The 20456-nt window shown below is 37.0% G+C and overlaps 1 protein-coding gene across 6 annotated transcripts in view; it reads right to left on the bottom strand.

Annotated features, from left to right (window-relative positions):
- The window catches only part of NDST3 (N-deacetylase and N-sulfotransferase 3), a 192729-nt gene that overhangs the window by 66627 nt on the left and 105646 nt on the right, over positions 1-20456 (bottom strand). The gene's annotated exons all lie outside the window — the stretch shown is intronic.

Below are 20456 nucleotides of genomic sequence, written 5' to 3'. Positions count from 1 at the left end.
AAAAATCAAATCAAAATGGATTTTTGAACTATGAAACTACTACAAGAAAACATTGGGGAACTCTCCAAGACATTGATCTGGGCAAAATTTCTTGAGTAATACCCCACAAGCACAGGCAACCAACCAAAAATAGACAAATGGGATCACATCAAGCTAAAAAGTTTCTGCACTGTGGAGAACAGTTTGGAGATTCCTCAAAAAGCTTAAAATAGAGCTTACCATATGATTCAGCAATCCTACTGCTAAGTATATACCCCAGAGAAAGAAAATCAGTATAACAAAGAGATATCTGGACTGCTGTGTTTGTGGCAGCACTGTTCACAATAGCCAAGATTTGGAGGCAACCTAAGTGTCCATCAACACATGAATGTTGAAGAGAACAATCAACAAAGTGAAGAGACAGCCCATAGAATGGGAGAAAATATTTGTAAACTCCCCATCTGACAAGGGATTAATAAGCAGAATGTTTAAGTAGCTCAAACAGCACTGAAGGAAAAAATATAATAATTTGATTAAAAAATGGGCTAAGGATATGAAAAGACATTTCTCAAAGGAAGGTATAGAAACAGCAAATAGGTATATGAAAAAGTACTCAACATCACTGATCATCAGAGAAGTGCAAATCAAAACTACAGTGAGATATTATCTGACCTTAGTTAAAATGGCTTTTATCCAAAACAGTCAATAACAAATGCTTGTGAGGATTTGGAGAAAAGAGAACCCTTATACATTATTGGTGGGGATGTAAATTAGTACAACTACTGTGGAGAACAGTTTGGAGATTCCTCAAAAACTTAAAATAGAACTTGCCATATGATTCAGCAATCCTACAGCTAAGTATATACCCCAGAGAAAGAAAATTAGTATAACAAAGAGATGTCTGGACTGCTGTGTTTGTGGCAGCACTGTTCACAATAGCCAAGATTTGGAGGCAACCTAAGTGTCCATCAACAGATGAATGGATAAAGACAATGTGGGACTTATACGCAATGGTGTACTATTCAGCCATAAAAAAGATTGAGATTCAGTTATTTTTAACAACATGGATAGAGCTGGAGGTCATTAATTTTTGTGAAATAAGCCAGGCACAGAATGACAAACATTGTATGTTCTCATTTAGTTGTGGTATGTAAAACTCAAAGCAATTGAACCCATGGAGATAAAGAGTAAAAAGATGGTTACCAGCTCCTGGGGAGAGCACTGGGCCCTTCTGTGGGGTGGTGGGGATGGTTAATGTGTACAAAAAATATTTAGAATTAATGAACAAGACCTAGTATTTGATAGTACAACAGGGTGACAATAGTCAATAATATTTGAATTATACATTTTAAAATTACTAAAAGAGCATAATTGGATTGTTTTTAACACAAATGCTTGAGGGGATGCAATTCCCATTTTCCATTATGTAATTATTACACATTGCATTCCTGTTTCAATACATCTCATGTATCCCATATACACCTATTATATACCCACAAAAATTAAGTAGGCCCTTGGGAAAAGTAGGTTTTCTTCTTTATCAGACCCATCCATACCGAGTTCAGGCCTAGAGAATGCTTTCTTTGCTCTGTTCCTTAATGGGCTCCACCCTGAACTCAGTAATTTTAGCTAAGAAACAATAGCTAAGTTTAAAAGATCACCACCTATCAAACTGAAATACACCTTTCTGGAATTTAACTGGCTTTCCTGAAACCCTTTTGTAAAAGAAATTAACACCTATAAAGGAAATCTCCATTTGTAAGATGTCTGCCTATGTACATTAGAAACTCTTCCCATTGTTTTAAATTTACATAAGTCATACTTCTGTTTAAGGTGCTTTTCTGGCCATCTTATCTAACTTAACTTTTATTTACACCATTTTCCCCTTGGTTTGAGCAAATGATACTGTATTTAGGCCTAAGGTTTTTCTTTTAATGATATCTACATATATCATATGTATATTATAAAATTAATATATATAATTTATAATAAATATATAATATACATATTATTAGATTACCACTTTATCTTGTACTTATTGGCTTTAATTTACAAGCATTTATCATCACAAATTATATTATACCAGTGTGTTTGATTTCTCTTCTTGTTAAAGTGAAGTAAATTTGGTAAGCTTGCCTTATGTTCATAAATCATTTAAATGCATAGACAATTAAAAATGTGTTTAGTTTGTATATACACACAACAGAAAGTAAAATGCTTTCTTCCATATTAAATAATTAATGTAACATATATCAAATATTTCTTTGAAATTCAATAGACATTTAAAAAATATACAGTAGCATATGTACCCATCATATTTCAATTATATTTTAACATTCTTTGGTGTTATTGAACAGCTATTCCCTGTTACATATCTCTTTAGCATTGGTGCCTCTTAATGAAATATAAGAAACTAATAGGATATGTTGTACAAAAATTTAGTGACTCATATTTATTATCCTTAATGTAGAAAGTCTTATTTATTTGTGCCTCAATTTATTTGCCAGTTGAGTAGGAATGCAGAAATAAAAGGTAAGTAATAAAGAAAAAGTCACTTCATGGAAAATGGAAAGGCCTGGAGATAGTTTGTAATTATGCAGCTTTCACAGTCAGAGGACACGTGTGAAAATGCAGACCACAAACATGCTTACAGCAGGTAAATACATAGTACAGAGTATTCCTTGGTGCATAGAATGAAAGCACATTTCTACTAATAAATTATGTATACTTAATATTGCATATTGTTATATAATATTAAAAATGTTTTAGGGTTCTTTAGAGAAACAGAACCAACAGAGAGAGAGAGAGACAGAGAGAGAGAGACAGAGAGAGAGAGAAAATGAGAGACAGACAGAGATTTCTTTCTTTTTTTTTTTTTGAGATGGAGTCTCGGTCTGTCGCCCAGGCTGGAGTGCAGTGGTACGGTCTCAGCTCACTGCTAGCTCTGCCTCCTGGGTTCATACAATTCTCCTGCCTCAACCTCCTGAGTAGCTGGGACTACAGGCGCCCACCACCACACCCGGCTAATTTTTTGTATTTTTAGTAGAGACAGGGTTTCTCCGTGTTAGCCAGGATGGTCTCGATCTCCTGACCTCGTGATCCGCCCACCTCAGCCTCCCAAAGTGCTGGGATTACAGGTGTGAGCCACCACACCCGGCCCAGACAGAGATTTATTCTGAGGAATTGTCTTGTGACTATAGAGACTTGGTGAGCCCCAAATTTGCAGGGCTGGAGACAACAGGGAAGAGTTGCAATCTGAGTCCAAGCACAATCTGCTGGGAGAATTTTCTCTTCTGGGGAGGTCAGTCTTTTTCTGTTAAGGCTTTTCAGTTTTTGGATGAGGCCAACCCACATTATGGAGGGTAATCTGCTTTACTCATAGGCTACTGATTTAAATGCTATCACATCTAAAGAAATACCTGCACAGAAACATCTAGAATAATATTTGAACAAATATCTGAGTACCATGGCCTTACCAAACTGACACATAAGATTAACCATCACAAAGAGGATGAATACTTTTTAAAGAAATGATTTCATTTTGTTCTTCAGTACCACGTGCAACAAAATAATTCTTTAAACTGTTTTGTCAACTGCATTCTCCTTACATCTAGTTTTTTGACATTATTTTGCTAGGTAAGAAGAGGAGAGAGAAGTGAGACTTTGTAAAACTAAAATTGGAACAGGAGTTCTGTGAGTGAGGGGTGGCCTGAGCCACCCTTCTAAAACCATGAGTAAATGGTAGGACTTTGCGCAAAATTTGAGTGAGTGTCCCTGTGGTACATCTGTGCAGGCTACAGCCAAGATTTCTGGGTTTCCAAACTTAGTCAAGGTGCCCTTTTCCCAGCCTGACACACGTAGAAGCCACAGATCTGCTGGCCCTTCTGCAGTCACGCAGGCTTAGCCAATTTACAATTAAGAGGATGTAAATATGCAAGATACGTAAATATGTTTTAGACTCAGTTTTCATCCAAGGTCCGAAGACAATAGCAATAATCCTAAATCCCAGAGTGAGATCCTGAACCACTTGTCTTGCAAAGGAGGTGGTAAAAATACCTTTGGTCATTCATCCACTTGAAGATTGTTGTATAATGGAGAATATGATTAGCGTTTGTCTCTAGTTCTTGAGAGGAAAAGTAGTTCATCTGAAATTTCCCAAATGATAGGGTTCTTTGTCATTCATGGTGGTCCAGATAGCTTATGCTAGTGAGGTGATTCATGGTGGGGCCCTAGTATAGCTTATACTAATGAAATGATTTGGGATGGGGATAGGCCCCGTCAGAAAGACCAACCATTTGATTAGACTGTTGGAGCTTTGGATCAAATGATATCACGAGTATCCTTGAATCCTCAGAAAGATGAGAAAGAAGAGAAGGGCTGGAAACCAAGCTCAATCATGTGCTCAGTGATTTAATCAATTATTCCTATAGTTCTGGTGCCCACTGTGGGGTGGCTGGGACACTTGACTTGCTCCAGAGCCTGCAGATGAGATTCTGGAACAACCGATGAAAAGCCGGCAAAGAAAAATGGTAAACATTGTTTTCCAAGGACAGTCCTCCTGGATTTCTGCCTGTAGTGTCACCTGGTGGAGAATAGAAGGTAAAATTTTCTCATCTCTCTTTTCCAAAATTCAGATTAGCAGGAGAAAATCATCTGTACGAACTAGTTGCTGGGTATAGTGAATCTGGTGATTTTGTTTGGTATGAGTAGTCTGATTTTCTGATCCCTTCCCTTGCAGAGATGCTGCCTTGTTTTCTGTTGTCTTTGTCTTTCGTATTGTTTATCATAAACAGCAGAATCACAGGGCAAGGAGCACAGGCATAAGCTCTCTAAGGTTGTTGCTTAAGCTGGCCTTACAAGCTGGTGGATTCATAGTTCTTACCAGACTTCTGTTTAGTTAGACTAACTTTGCTGTGGGTAACTGAGTCAAAAACTGGATGAGATTCTCCTTTTGTCTTATATTCTGAGATTCTCCTTTGTTTTATATCCTGAGATCTTGGCTTTGTGACCATTAAAGACATTCTCTCTAGTCCATTTTAGGGAAGCGCAAAGTGTTGGCTTGTGTCAGGCAGCCAGCTGGATAGCCTGGAACCCAAAGGTTTTCTTTGATCATTTCAATTCTCAGGGGAGTTCCTCTTATAAGAAGTCGTTGTCCTCATTGCTTGGTTAGTAAAGGGAAACTCCCATCCCAGTATTGTTTGCCCGTTGTCACAGATTACTGTGTTTGTGACTGGAGGCATCCCACATTTTTTGTGGGATTTACGTAATACATAAATTTACCATTTACGTAAATAATGTCATTACTACCTGTGACAATGAAAGTCTTTGCTGTCTTAGTCTCTGGAAATGAACTTTCCATGGTATTATTGGTTTGAGTCACTACAGGAAAAATGTTTGAATTGTGGCTTTTGGTCGTGGGGTACCGATTTGTTATTAATCCTTTCCCTCACATGAACAGCTTTTGTTTTCCTGTTTGTTTCAATTCGTGTCCTGAGAACTCGGCTTGGCTTCCTGCCTGTCAGGGCATGCATTTTATTGGGTCTGCTTCCATGATGAACCAACTGAAAAGTGGTCTGGCCCCCAAAATATGGCCAGACAAAAATGTGGGTTGAACCCCATATGTAGCTAGCATACCTACTATTGCCAGCTCTCAAAGCATTGTTGAATCCTTTTCTCTTTTGGCTGTCTTCGGGAAGTGGCTCTGGATCTTGAGAGGGCTGCATTCTTTGCACCTCTGCAGGGCTGACTTGTGAGTCCTTGGTTAAACCTTAAAAGGCTTATTAGTTTTGGTCTTGAGTCACCTATTAGGTATACCTTTGGTTTAAAACTTTGGTTTGTTTTATTTGTTGAATCCCTTAAATGAGTTTCAAACTGGCTTATAGATAAATGGACAATCATATTAACTAAATATACCTAAAACTGCTGAAAATATAGTAACAAACCCAAATGCTTTTCACTTTCATGTGACTTAGGTGAATCTCTGGTAAATAAGATTAGTTCAATATTGTTGGCTTAAGGGAGAAAATAGAGCCAAGAATATTTGCTGTTTGTCCCAGCTGAAATCTGGTAATTTTTGAAAAGATATTTAAAAGAGCTCTATGGTCAGAAGTGAGCTTAATTGAAAGTTGATATTCAGGCTATACTTTTTTTAAGGCCTCTCAGGTCTCTCTATCGGATCCTGCTTCTCCCAAGGGAGCTTCTCAGTCAACTGAATCTTCTCAAACCCATGCTAACTATATGCTCAGCCCTTCTGTCTGCTTCCTTTCTTATCGGCATGATTTTTGCTGAAGATAATGTGGAACTTCATTGGTCTTTTCGGGAAACAAGATCTCAAACTGGCTCCTCTCAGATCTGTTCTTTCCATTTCCTGCTCCTCCTTCCTTTGTACCATCATTTATCTTCCATCCAGTTTCCTTGCATTCTTAATATGTTTCTCTTCAAGCCCCTACCTCCTTCATTTGGTGGTCAGTAGATGGGAAATTACTAAAAGGAAATAGAGCTCTGGTGGCCACATGAAGAGACCTAAAGGAGACTTCTGGTGACCCTGATACCCTTTGGGGAACACAGGGAAGGTGCCACTGATTTCTTTTTTGGAGTACTCTGGTCTTCCTCATTGAGCCCTGAGAGTCATGAGTAGGTTCCTCTCAAGTCTGAAATTCTGCTCTCCTTTACATTGACATACCTGATTTCTTTCGCATTTTGGGTACCAAGGATTAGTTTGTGCTATGAGGTGGCACTTTGCCTGATGAGTCACTGGCAAGAGCTATAGTTTTAAAGGTAACTGACAGTGATTACAGTAAATGGTTATTACTGCAGGTGACACAAACTCTGTGATTTGGAATTCACAGCTCTTTGGTTTCTTTCCTCTTTTTCCTGTGTGCTTAGGTGAGGGCACTTAAGAGATATCAGAGTGTTCATCATTGAAAAATAAGATGCCTGTAAAAGTATAAGCTGGTCAAGAAATGGGCTAGTTGACATTAGGTCACCCACCAGCCTCTAGAAAGTGTCTGTACAACTAGGTATACTGTAGATGCACTACATGACCCAATCCTATGGAGCTTTCCTCTTAGGCTTTTATCCAGGCTCTGAGAAGACTCAAGGTTAAACCAAAGCTAAATTGAAAAGTCACCTATCTAACCAAATTTGTCTCCAAAATATTACTTTCTGGCATTTAGCTGGTTATTTTGAACAGGCTACTGAATTTTCTCTTAGGTTTATGTGTGTACTTCCTTGTACCACTCAAAGAGGTACACCATAGAATGTTACACAGCCACGAAAAGTAATGAAATAATACCGTTTGCAGCAACATAGATGCAACTGGAGTCTATTATCTCAAGCAAATTAATGCAGGAACAGAAAACCAAATACCACATGTTCTCACTTATAAGTGGAAGCTAAACGTTGGATACTCATGTCATAAAGATGGCAACAATAAACACTGGGGACTGCTAGAGAGGGGAAGAAGGGAGGGAGGCAAGAGTTGTAAAACTAACTGTTGGGTCCTATTCTTAGTACTTGGTTGATGGGATCATTTGAACCCCAAACTTCAGCATCAGGAAATATACCCAGTTAACAAACTTGCACATACATCCCCTGAATCTAAAATAAAGGTTAAAAAAAAAAACCTATTTCTTTGGCTCTTACCTCTCCTCTTCCTCCACTCCCCTTCTATTTTGACCCTAGATATGTTAAGAACCATGTTAACTGGAGGTGTAAGGTAAGAAATAGAGACAAAATCTATCACCCTCATTTTCCCACTGAAGGGCCTTCCTTGCAGTAAAGTAGAGCTGTAGGATGAGGTCAGGGGTTAAAAGTTTTACCTTAAATTACATTTAGTACTTTGATTATTATATAATATAGGATACCTTACTTTACTAAATTGAAACTTATTCATAGCTAAAGTGACTGGAGAACTTTTGAGTATCTGAGAATAACCCAAAAATGTTGAGGCTTACTTGAGATTTTTTTCTGGGGAGATGGGAGGAACTAGCCCTACAGATTGGCTTACAAGGATGGGCACAGGAAAAACAATGAGGCTGTTTCTGGATTTTATTAGTCTTGCTCATTTAAGCCAAGGATACATATATATTGAACACAGTAATAGGTTTAAGACTATAGGATATTATTTCATTTTCCAGGTACTTAAACTTTTCTAGTTTTTAAAAAAGTTTAATTGGGAGTGGACCTCCACCTTCCCTCCCTTACCACTTCCAAATTCTCACCATTGATCAGATAACTGAAGTTAGATTTCTAGTAATTATGGCAGAATGAGGGCTTGGATTACAATGTAATTTAATTAAAAAACTAATGTTTGCAAACCGCAATTTATAGATTACTATTCATATCTGATATATAGGAATAAATGTTTTCTTATGTAGTACTAATGTTAAAGATAAGTGAAGATATTCATTAGGGCACACTCTCAGTGGGTCTCTCATTTAGGTAAATCTTACAAGCAAATATACTGACTGGTTTTTTTTTCCTGGACTATCTTTTTAAGGATATTTGTAAAGTAAACAGCCTTGGAAGACAGAAATAGTGTCTCCCCCCAGGCAAAGTTCAAGTTTGTCTATCGTCCACCATAATAAAAATCATGACTGTTTCCAGGGCAAAAGTCAGACAGGTTTATTGCCTATTATGTGAGATTTGGGTTCTCTAAAGTTGGAGTTCCTCTTAGGTAATATATCTGATATTCTGGCTATTGCTATTGCTGTCCTTTATATTTAACCTCATGCCTTCTTCCAGCATCCATGAATTGTAGCTGGCCAACTTTTAGCTTGCAATTAGGATAAATCACATTACCTGACAATACTAAAACAATCTCAAACTTATTAGGATAGCTACTATCAAAGCAATAGGAAATAATGTGTTGGCAAGGTTGTAGGAAAGTTGGAATCCCTGTGCACTGCTGGTGGGAATGTATAATGGTGCAGCTGCTACGGAAAACAGTATAATGATTGTTCAAAATATTGAAGATAGAATTACCATATGATCCAGCAATTCTGCTTCTGAGTATATACCTAAAACAACTGAAAACAGGGTCTTGAAGAGATGTTTGAATACCCATGTTCACTGCAGCTTTTATTCACAATGGCCACAAGGTGGAAGCAATGTAAGTGTCCATCAATGAATGAATGAATATACCAAATGTGATATATACATACAATGGAATATTAGTCTTAAAAAGGAAGAAAATTCTGACACATGCGATAATATCAATGAACCTTGAGGATAGTATGCTAAGTGAAATAAGCCAGTAACAATAAGAAAAATACTGTTTGGTTCCACTTAAGTGAAGTACCTGGAATAGTCAAATTTATAGAGACATAAAACAGAATGGTAGTTGCTAAGGATTCGGGGCAGAAGGAATATGGAATTGTTGTTTGATGGATATAGAGTTGCAGATTTGCAATATGAAAATGTTTTGGAGATCTGTATCACAACAATGTGAATGTGCTTAACACTACTGAGTTGTGTACTTAAAAATGATTAAGATGATAAATTTTACATTATGTGTATTTTACCCCAATTAACAAATATGAAAATAACACATCCAGATGCTAATTTCAGCCTTGTTATATGGATGTCATATACATAATACAATTTTTAAAGGGACTTATGCTTTTTTTTTCCTGTGGGTCCTTGAGACCCACAGAATATGCTTAAGAAGTTAAAATAGGTGTGTGCGGTGACTGAATTAGTTATTCATTCAACTTGACTGTAACTATCCAACTTTATTTCTCATTGTTCTCCAGTATTAGATTTCCACTTCAGTAAAGCCACTCCTGGATTTTCTAAACATTCCAGGATTATTCTTTCTGCAGATTGTTGCCTTCTCCACTCCTTCACCTAACCGAATCATGATCATCCAGGAAAACTCATTCAAATCTTCCATTCTTCATTGAGACTTCAAGACTCATAAGAATGTGTCCCTTTAAAAAAATCCCAGCAGCACTTGTGTTGCAGCCTTGATATACTTTATAATCATATCCAGGATTACCCCTATTCTGAAATATTTATCATGATCTGAAACCCAGAACTTAAATGATAACTCAAAAGGCAAACTCAGGCTGGGCGCGGTGGCTCAAGCCTGTAATCCCAGCACTTTGGGAGGCTGAGACCGGCGGATCACGAGGTCAGGAGATCAAGACCATCCTGGCTAACACGGTGAAACCCCATCTCTACTAAAAAAAAAAAACAAAAAACTAGCTGGGCGAGGTGGCGGGCGCCTGTAGTCCCAGCTACTCGGGAGGCTGAGGCAGGAGAATGGCTTGAACCTAGGAGGCAGAGCTTGCAGTGAGCTGAGATCCGGCCACTGCACTCCAGCCTGGGTGACAGAGCAAGACTCCGTCTCAAAAAAAAAAAAAAAAGGCAAACTCCGTTTATTTTCTTTCATTGTTAAAATATGTCTGGCTCCATTGTTCTTAATAGTTATGGTGGAAAAATATATAGGGTCATGATGTTTTCCTGTAATCTTAAACCAAATTAAAAGAGGCTGACATTGATTGAGAGTATTCAAATTGGGATAAAAGATCATTTTAAATATTATCCAAATGAAAACTGATAAAAGCAGTGAACCCAGTGATTTCATCAAAGACAAGAAAAAACTCAGAAGGATGCTTTTGCATTTGATTTGGTGATTAATATTCTAGAAATAATTCATGCTGTACAGCATAGAGGATGCTGAATAATCTGCATGCCATTTTAATGAGAAAGAGGCAAATGGCAAAATCCTTCCTAAGCTGTCTTCATCCTAAGAATCCTATCCTATTTACCAGGAGCCCTTACTGTCTCTATATTTCCCAGTACCTTCACATACATTATCTTCATAAACTTGATCTTTGCCACAACCCTATGAGACTGACATTTTCTGTATTTTTTTAATAGTTAAGAAATTTGATATTTGAATTATTTAAATGATTTGCTTGTGACTCTTGGTTCTATCACCTGATTTGCTTATTACTGTCTTATGGCTTTGCTCTTCCTTGTCCTGAATGCCTCCTCACTTCCTCACAATTCATAGATAATTATTTGTCTATTTTCAATTTTTATTTAAATCTAAATTAAGATTTCAACTTAAATCTACCTTCTCCTTGAAGACCTCTATTATTGATGAAGTTCACATAGATATTTTTACTCTCAAATTTCAAGTTGATGCTGCATAATTCAATCTCAAATTACATTGCTTATTTTTTGGATCTTTCATCAGATTATTTCATATCTCATTAAGTAAAATGTAAATTCTTTAAGAGAAGGGGTTATGACTTATGAAGCTTTTTTGTTCTATCTGTTAATGTAGTGGGTGTCTCGTATTAGAAGTTTAAGAAATAATTCTTAATGTAACCTTTCTTAACCAGTTTTTGAGAACATTCTACACTCTCTATATTATTATTTCTCTATATTATTATGGAGAAAATAATTCAACTGCCTATTTTCATAATTCTTACAACAAGGGTAAAAAGCTAGAGAAGTGAACTCATCATGTGCAATGGATTCATGAGAGCATTAGGACTTAATAATCCCAGGTTGAGAAGAACAATTTAATGAACTGACCATCATCAACACTAAGATGAAAGATTAGATAATAAATGACCTTTGGTCACAATAATATGCAACTTTCTATCTGCATATAGTGTTATGAAGGCATAGTGCAAAGTAATTTAAGAAGAAACAGTTAAAAAATTTCTAATGTTAAATGTATGGATGGAGTATGAGAAAATATGCAGGGGATAGGTTTGCTTGCAGGTTTTTTTAAAATTTTAAGTTCTAGGGTACATGTGCAAGATGTGCAGGTTTGTTACATAGATTAAATGTTTGCTTGCAGGTTATTTTAAAATTTTAAGTTCTGGGGTACATGTGCAAGATGTGCAGGTTTGTTACGTAGGTAAATGTTTGCTTGCAGGGTTTTTTTTTTAAGACTTAAATTCAAGAAAGGTAACTAGAATAATTATATAATTATTTTAATCTAAATAATTAGATATTAGAGGAGTACAAAAAATTGCCAAAAATTTTAACCTTTAATATGGCAAACTTTTTACTAAAGCTAATAAAGCATAATGATACACATTTGCATTTTTTGCCACTTTGAAGGTAAGAATGTGCAATGTGTTGACTAAAGTGGAGTGAGGATAGCACAGACCAAGCTAATCAATCTCCAGTCACCTGAAATTTGGCACAGAGAAAAAGACACACAAACAATTGTAAACATGGAAGAACAATTCCACACTGAGAATACACATTTACATAAAGTCTCTTCTCCAGAGACTTTCTAATTCACAGTGGAAATGCCTGTTTTAATGGGTGTCAAGCTCTTTTCCAGCACAGGTCCAGGCTGAGAGAGAAGTTCGTTATGTCTACATGCCCTCAGGAACAGGCAGAGGCAAACCACACAAGTGAGGTTGTTATCAGTTGCCACAAGGATATGGTTTAGCTTCACCCCTATCAAGGAGGGCCCATGGTGTGTGCCTCCCACTCTGCGAGATACGAGAGGGTAGGTGTAATTGTTACCTAGAAAGTCATTTTAATCTTTTTGTGATAAAGTGGGGGAGAAAAGATACTATTCCAAAGTGTCGTCTAGGAAAGAAAAGAACATAGATGAGACAGCAACTTTTAAGTCATAGAAGTTAGTAAATGTGGGCACTACTTAGTGACAGATGACTTATTATTATTAATATATGATATTAATCTGATTTTAGAGAAAAGAATGGTAACAAAAGGAACTGAGAGTAAGAGGAAGCCTAAGTTACTAGAGGAATGAAAATAAGTAAAAACTAGGCAAGACAAAGGTGCGAAAGAGAAAAGAAGAAATCAGAAGAAAAAATTAATGGCTTTACAGTAAAAGGGAGTTTACTTGGGAATACTGGCATAGATAGGGTATTAAGTGAAAAAGGCAGAAAAATTCTGTTGGAAAAATCTCTAGGTACCTCTGTGAGGCAAGAAAACAATGAAATCCAGGATAAACACTGAAGCATTGAATTGATGAGGTACACCAGAGGGTTTATAGTCAAGTCTGAGAGAGGGCTGCTGGTAAAATACGGGGTATCACCAAGGTAGCATGAAGTCCTCTGTAGACTGTATGTGATCAAAGTTCTGGTCATGGATTTTGGCTGTTAATCTTAGGAGGATTATAAAATGTGAAAGGAAGGGATGGTTTTTAGCATAGCAAGCTGGTTCAGAGCAAAAGACATCACAAAATTATAGGTGACAGTGGAGAGGCAGGCAAGAAGGCAGTCATAGAATCTGACTTTAGTCACAGTTGGATTCTAAAATGAGCTACCAAAGATTAACTCAAGGACACTTGTACCTGGGTGAGCAACTACAGAGAGAATTCTTTCAAGGCTCAAAGAGTCAAGGAGAAGCAAACAATTAAAATGAAACAGTGCCAAATATTTTCTGAATGCTCATGAGTCTATTTGTCTTGGAAATGGTGGTTGGGAGCACTTAGACACAAAAATTACATTAAACAAAAATGTTGAAGTTAGCAGCATGCTGTCAAAATATTCCATCTCCTTTCACTTGGAAACATACATGCTTTAAGATCATGCTGGGCAGCACTGTTGAGATCTCTGTACAGTGATAGTTAGTTCACAGTCCAGCCAGCTGTACAGAATTATAAATATATATTTCAAAATTTTGAACAAAATAATGTGTTACTTCCTATACAGTTCATCAGATCTGATTTCTCTTGTAAATATAAGTAGGGATCATTTGCAAAATAACAGAGTAGAATTTCCTGTGCAGACAGATGCTTTTTATATTTATAAAGCTTGAGCTCCTTTTTTTTTTTTCTTTTTAATGTTCTGGGAAACTGGAAGCTGATATGATTTTTCATATCAAGTTTAGTTTAACATATGGCAGTGAGCTCTCTGAGACTGTCTCCAAACTTTGCAGTTAACAGTTTCCAGCCTACACAGGAAACGAAGCTGTGCTTCTGACGCATTCCCATTATATGGGAAGACCGCAGAGAACAGCCTAAAGTTAAACCACAAAAATTATGTTTATACAAAGCGCAGCATTCAATTTAAACCACAGTTGCACAGAAATCTTCAGTTGATGCTTCAATTCTAGTTTTAAGTTGTTCTAGTGCAATGTTTCAAAGCGTATCAATAACCAAGTCACTGCTTCATCTATTCTTCAGCTTTTAGCTAGGTAGATAAGCAAAAAGCAAATTCTGACTCTGGATATTGCTTTCTCAGTTTAAGAATCAGCTTGTGTTTGTAGATCTTCTACTGGATTTGTATGTATTACAAAAGCAAAGCAAGACAAACCGATGAACAAAACCTCATCAAGCCAGAACCCTTAAAGGAAAGAGCGGCAATACCCATTGTGCAAAATAATTTTTATATATTACATTCTTCCTAATACATATACAGACTGTATACAGATTGTGTACATAAGGAGTATATGGAAAATAAAGTACTGAATATGATGATTACCTCAGCATGACATAGAGTTGTATATTCTGTCATAAAATAGTTCCATACTGCTATGTAGCTATGCTTTTTGAATTTCTGGGCTGCTTTTTAATAGGGTTGTGTTTTGTTTTTGTTTTTTGTTTTTGTGGTTTACTCTTTCATCAGCTTTCATTCTCTGTTGCTATTGCTCTAGCATTCTTTCTCTTCTTTCTGTCATGTTCTAATGTTGTGTATACTACATCCCTTAGGATGTGAAACCAGTCTAAGAAGTGTGACCAAATTCTGTTTAAAAATGAGGCTATCTAAGGCTATAAACGTGGGCTAGGGATAGTCTATCAACAAAGCACAATGACAGTGGAAAGAATGTGGACTTTTCTCTTAGTTGTTTTCCTTTGGCCCAATTATGCAACTTCTTTGAACCTCAGCTTCTTCATCTATCAGAATTTTCAGTTTCCTCATCTAACAGAATTGCTGCTAGGGTAAAATAATTATCTATCTATCTATCTATCTATCTATCTATCTATCTATCTATTATCTATCTATCTATCTTATTTTATCATATATATATGCCTCATAGAGTTGTTGTGAGGATTAAATAAGGTCATTTATGAAAGCATGTAGCACATTGCCTGGCACAAAGTAGGTTCCTTTTGTCTTCTCTCCCTTCTCAAGGAGCCTTTATTATTTATTTCCTTGTTCTTGTCTGCAATCTATACAGTTGTTATGGGCAGAAGTACAATTGCTGATAGTTGATATATTATTATTAGTGTTTTACCCCTCACACCATGGACTTTTAGAAAGAGTTAATGTTTTGAAATGTGAAGAAAAAGATTCCTTATATACTCAAAAAGTATCATTTTAATGAACCTCTTAATATATTATCTTAAAATGATTCATATGTTAGTATGATTCATATAAATGTTAGTACATAATTAGATAGGAATAATTATTCTTTGCTAAGAACTCATCTTAGCACTTTTAAGCAGTGCTTTATCCTTCTTGTTAGAAAAAGTGATATAACATCATTAAAGAAAAATTACAAAATACAAAAGAGCAGAAAGAAAAACATGCCCAATTCTCAACATTCAAAGATCCATATCTTTTCATTATTTTAATGAAATTTTGTTTTAAAACTTTGCCATTTATGTACAATTTTGTATTCTTTTATACATATCTCTCATACCTCATGTTATTACCAAATTATTCATAAGCATAAATTTCTAAGTCTGTACAATCATCTACAAAGTGGATATGATTTATTTACACATTTTCCCTTCAGTTGGACATTCAGCTTGTTTCTATTTTCTGTTCCCATTACAATGAACACTTTTTCTCTATTTAGCACTCTTTCCTTAGGAGATATCCCTAGAAGTGAAATCATAATGTTAAAGGATACCAAGATGTTTAAGGCTGTTGCCTAGTTGGAAAACAGCAATTTCAGAATCACAATTTTACTACAAAGGACACCTGGCCAAGCCTCCCTGGCATTTGTCCTATTTACGCCAAATGAATGCCTCAGCCCTTTATCTTACTATGGATAGAGAATATCACCTTGACTATGTTCGCTTTACTGATGCCAACTGCAATGAGCATTGAGATGGCCTGATAATACTTTTTGAAACCTTGATTTCTAATGTCTACTAAATAACCAATTTCTCAGAAGAGAGACCTCTATTTTTTTTGTAGTGTTATTGACATTTTTACAGAAGAGGACATGGAAGCACAGAGTAGAATCAGCAAGACAACTGAGGTGTGTGTGTTCCTCCTTTGTCATCCCAGGACACTCACATTGCTTACTGGCCCATATCTGGCTGTGAGCTCTTGACACGCTACATTTACCAACAAGCCCTACTTAACCCTAGGTTTACTAGTTTGGAAGAAAAGATGTGGCAAACCCACTCCTTTTGGAAAAGAGAGAGGGCCCAATTATTCAATTACCTGTGTTACTAATACCGCACTCGAAAGCAGTATCGTATGACCTTCAGAAGGACCGACAATTCCGCCGACATCCAAGACCAAAACATCAGGAGCAAATACACTCATATGCGAATAAAGCTTCTGTAAGGGCCTCCACCCAAGATAGGAAATTACTAACATCTGCAACAGGTGACCTCACACTCTAGGGCCACAGGGAAGTGAGGTCACTCAAAGCACCAAGCAGCATTAGCCTAAGCAACCAGACAAAAATAAAAAATAAAAAATTAAAACACCAGTGGATTAAACTCTGCAAAGTAAAATCTTAAGAACCTACCGAGTTTGTGAGGAAATGCCTCAGCAATCTAAATCTCAGATATGATACAATATCGTACGTCCTGGAGGTAAGACTGAAGCTGAGCATCAAGCATCCTAAGGGGGATACCAATTTAGTGAAACTCCCAATTGGAATGTAACTGGGACCTTTTAAAAAAATTTCCTGGGGCCGGGCGCCGAGGCTCAAGCCTGTAATCCCAGCACTTTGAGAGGCTGAGGCGGGCGGATCACGAGGTCAGGAGATGGAGACCATCCTGGCTAACACAGTGAAACCCCGTCTCTACTAAAAATACAAAAAAATTAGCCGGGCGTGGCGGCGAGGGCCTGTGGTCCCAGCTACTCGGGAGGCTGAGGCAGGAGAATGGCGTGAAAGCGAGAGGCGGAGCTTACAGTGAGCCGAGATCGCGCCACTGCACTCCAGCCTGGGCGACAGAGCAAGACTCTGTCTCAAAAAAAAAAAAAAAAAAAAAATTTTCCTTGCCAGGATTCCCTCTCCTGGGCCAAATTTGTAGGCCTTTTTTAGGGGTAGTGAGAAAAGATTTGGCTTTGACTGAGTTCTTTTAGGGCCGAAGTTTCCACTACAAAGAAAGAAATGAGTAGGCAGGGACTTGAGGTCAAAATAGGAATTCTCTAAGAAGTGTGCACAAAGGTTTAAGTAGAAGATATTTGAAACATCAATTAAAAGTAGCAAATTGTAAACAGCTTGCTGTTTCTGAAACACCTCAGCACACTCATGGGGATTTTGTACTTGCTGTTTCCTTTGACTGGAGATAAAACCAGAGAGGTAAGCTTTGGGGATCACACAGGGTCTTGTAGGCCTTGGCAAGCAGCCTGCCTTCTACTCCGAAGAGAGAAGGTTGGAGGGTTGAGAGCAGAAAAATAATACTATCTGACTTATATTCTACTTTCTCTTCAATTAATTGAGAAAAATACCCTAAATCTATAGAAAAGGCAAATAATTAGTAGAGTGAACATCTTTATAACCTTTACCTATTCTCTGAGTACTTACATTTCACCACACTTAATTTTTCTTTGTTTCTTTTTTTGAGATGAGGTCTCACTCTGTCACCCAGCTTGGAGTGCAGTGGCGTGATCTTGGCTCACTGCAATCTCCGCCTCCTGGGTTCAAACGATTCTTCTGCCTCAGCCTCCCAAGTAGCTAGTACTACAGGCGTGTACGCCTGGCTAATTTTTGGTAGTTTTAGTAGAGACGGGGTTTCACCATATTGGCCAGGCTGGTCTCGAACTCCTGACCTCGTGATCCGCCTGCCTCTGTCTCCCAAAGTGCTGGGTCTGCCTCCCAAAGTGGTGGGACTTCAGGCGTGAGCCACGGTGCCTGGTCTCTCTCTTTATTTTTTATTTTGCTGAATCATTTGAAAATAAGTTGCAGATATCAAGACACTACCACCAAATCTTTTGGCATGTATCATGTAAGAATAAGTACATTTTTTATATAACCAAATATCATCATCATACCTAAGAAAACTGGTTATTAATTTAGTATCATCTATTATACAGTCCAGATTTAAATTTTCCCAATTGCCTCATTGTTGTCTGTGGTAAATTCTATTTTCCAAAAATGACTACCACAATTTCTGTTTCTTCCAGAATGTTGTCAGTCCCCTATAAAGAGAGAGAATTTATTTCTTCTCCGTTTGAATGTGGGCAGGCTTTTGTGACAGCAAAAGTGATGCTGTGACTTCTGAATCCAAGGCAATTCTGCTTCTGCCTTGCTTGCTGCAACACTTGATGGAGCCCTAAAGCTGTCTGATTGTTCTGGGAAGAGGCCCAGATAAGCCCCCTGGTAAAGATCACATGGAAAAGCCCTGGGACTACATGAAGAGATGCCCACTGGCTCACAGATGCTCTAGGCACTGCCACCTGGTTTTCCAGTTCTAGTCACCATCTGACTGCAACCTCATGAGAAACCTGGAGCCAGGATCACCCAGTTCATCTTTTTTTTTTTTTTTTTTTTTTTTTTTTTTTTTTTTTTAGATGGAGCCTTGCTCTGTCTGTCGCCCTGGTTAGAGTGTCATGGTGCGATCTCGGCTCACTGCAACCTCCACCTCCTGGGTTCAAGCGATTCTCGTGCCTCAGTCTCCTGAGTAGCTGGGATTACAGGCTCCTGCCACCACACCAGGCTAATTTTTATATTTTTAGTAAAGACCGGGTTTCGCCATGTTGGCGAGGCTAGTTTCAAACTCCTAACCTCATGTGATCTGCCTGCCTCAGCCTCCCACAGTGCTAGGATCTGTTACAGGCGTGAGCCACTGTGCCCGGCCCAGTTCAGCTCTTTCTGATTTCTGACCTACAGAAATCATGAGAGATCACAAACGGATTAATGTTTTTTAAGCTACTTTATTTTGGGGCTAAAAAATAACTTTAAAATGACTTTTATAGATGTATATTTTAAAAAATTCCAGATCCAATGAAAGCTTAGGCTTATAAATTACATTATTATGCCTTTTAGTTTCTTTTAAACTAGAATAATCCTTTCTTCCTATTATTTAAAAACACTACATTGTCCTTTTTAGAAAAGTCCAGACTATTTGTTTTATAGAATATATCAGTGTTTGCATTTGTCTGATTATTTCTTCATTAGATTAAGAACACAAAAAGATATTTTAAAAATTCTTTCTTTCTTTTTAAAAATTGTGGTAAAAAACATGTAACATAAAATTTTGCCTCTTACATTTTTAAATTTGCAGTACAGTATTGTTAATTATAAGTGTATGTTGTACGTTGGATCTCTAGAGGGTATTCGTCATGCATAATTGAAAATTTATATCCATTGAACCCTCCCCAAGCTCCTGGCAATCATCACTCTACTATCTGCTGTTATGAGTTCGACTGTTTCAGATGTCTCATGTTAAGTGGAACCATGCAGTATTTGTTCTTCTGTGACTGACTTATTTCACTTAGCATAATGTCTCAATGTTGATCCATGTTGTCACACATAGCAGAATTTCCCTATTCTTTTTAAGGCTGAATAACATTTCGTTGTATGAATATACCATGTTTTTTACCCATTTGCCTATTGATGGACATTTAGGTTGTTTCGTCATCTTGGCTATGTGAATAATACTGCAGTGAATATGAGAGTGCGTGTATCTCTTCAAGATCCCAATTTCATTTTTTTTGGATGTATACCCAGAAGTCGAATTGTTGAATCATATGGTAGTTCTATTTTTAATTTTTTGAGGAACCTCCATAGTTTCCCATAGCAGCTGCACCATTTTACATTCCTACCAACTATGTACAAGAGTTCTAATTTCTCCACATTCTCACTAGCACTTGTATATATATACACACATATATATATATGATTAGTGATTTTTATATATATATATTTCTCTACATTCTCACTAGCACTTATTTATATTTGTATATACAAATTTATATAAAAATTGATGATTGGTGACTTTTTTAACATCTATATTCATCAGGAGCATCGGCTTATAATTTCTTTTCATATGCCTGTTGGTCATGTGCCCTTTGGAGAAATGACTGTTCAAGTTCTTTGTTTATTTTCTAATTGGATTATTTGTTTTTGTTTTCTGCTATTGAGTTGTAGCAGTTCCTTTTATATTTTGGATATTAACTCCTTGTTAGACATACAATGTGAGAGTATTTTCTCCCATTCTATAGGTTGCACTTTCCTTCAGTTGGTTATTTTAGTTTATTTTGTTTTAATGTGCAGAAGCTTTTAAATTTGATGTAATCCCACCACTTGTCTATTTTTGCTTTTGTGGCACATGCTTTTGGTGTCATATTCAAGAATCATTGCCAAGACTAATGTAATGAAGTTTTTCC

The sequence above is a fragment of the Macaca fascicularis genome, chromosome 5 (genome assembly GCF_037993035.2).
Source record: "Macaca fascicularis isolate 582-1 chromosome 5, T2T-MFA8v1.1".
In the NCBI taxonomy this organism is placed as follows: domain Eukaryota; kingdom Metazoa; phylum Chordata; class Mammalia; order Primates; family Cercopithecidae; genus Macaca; species Macaca fascicularis.
This window is presented reverse-complemented; position numbering and strand designations above follow the sequence as displayed.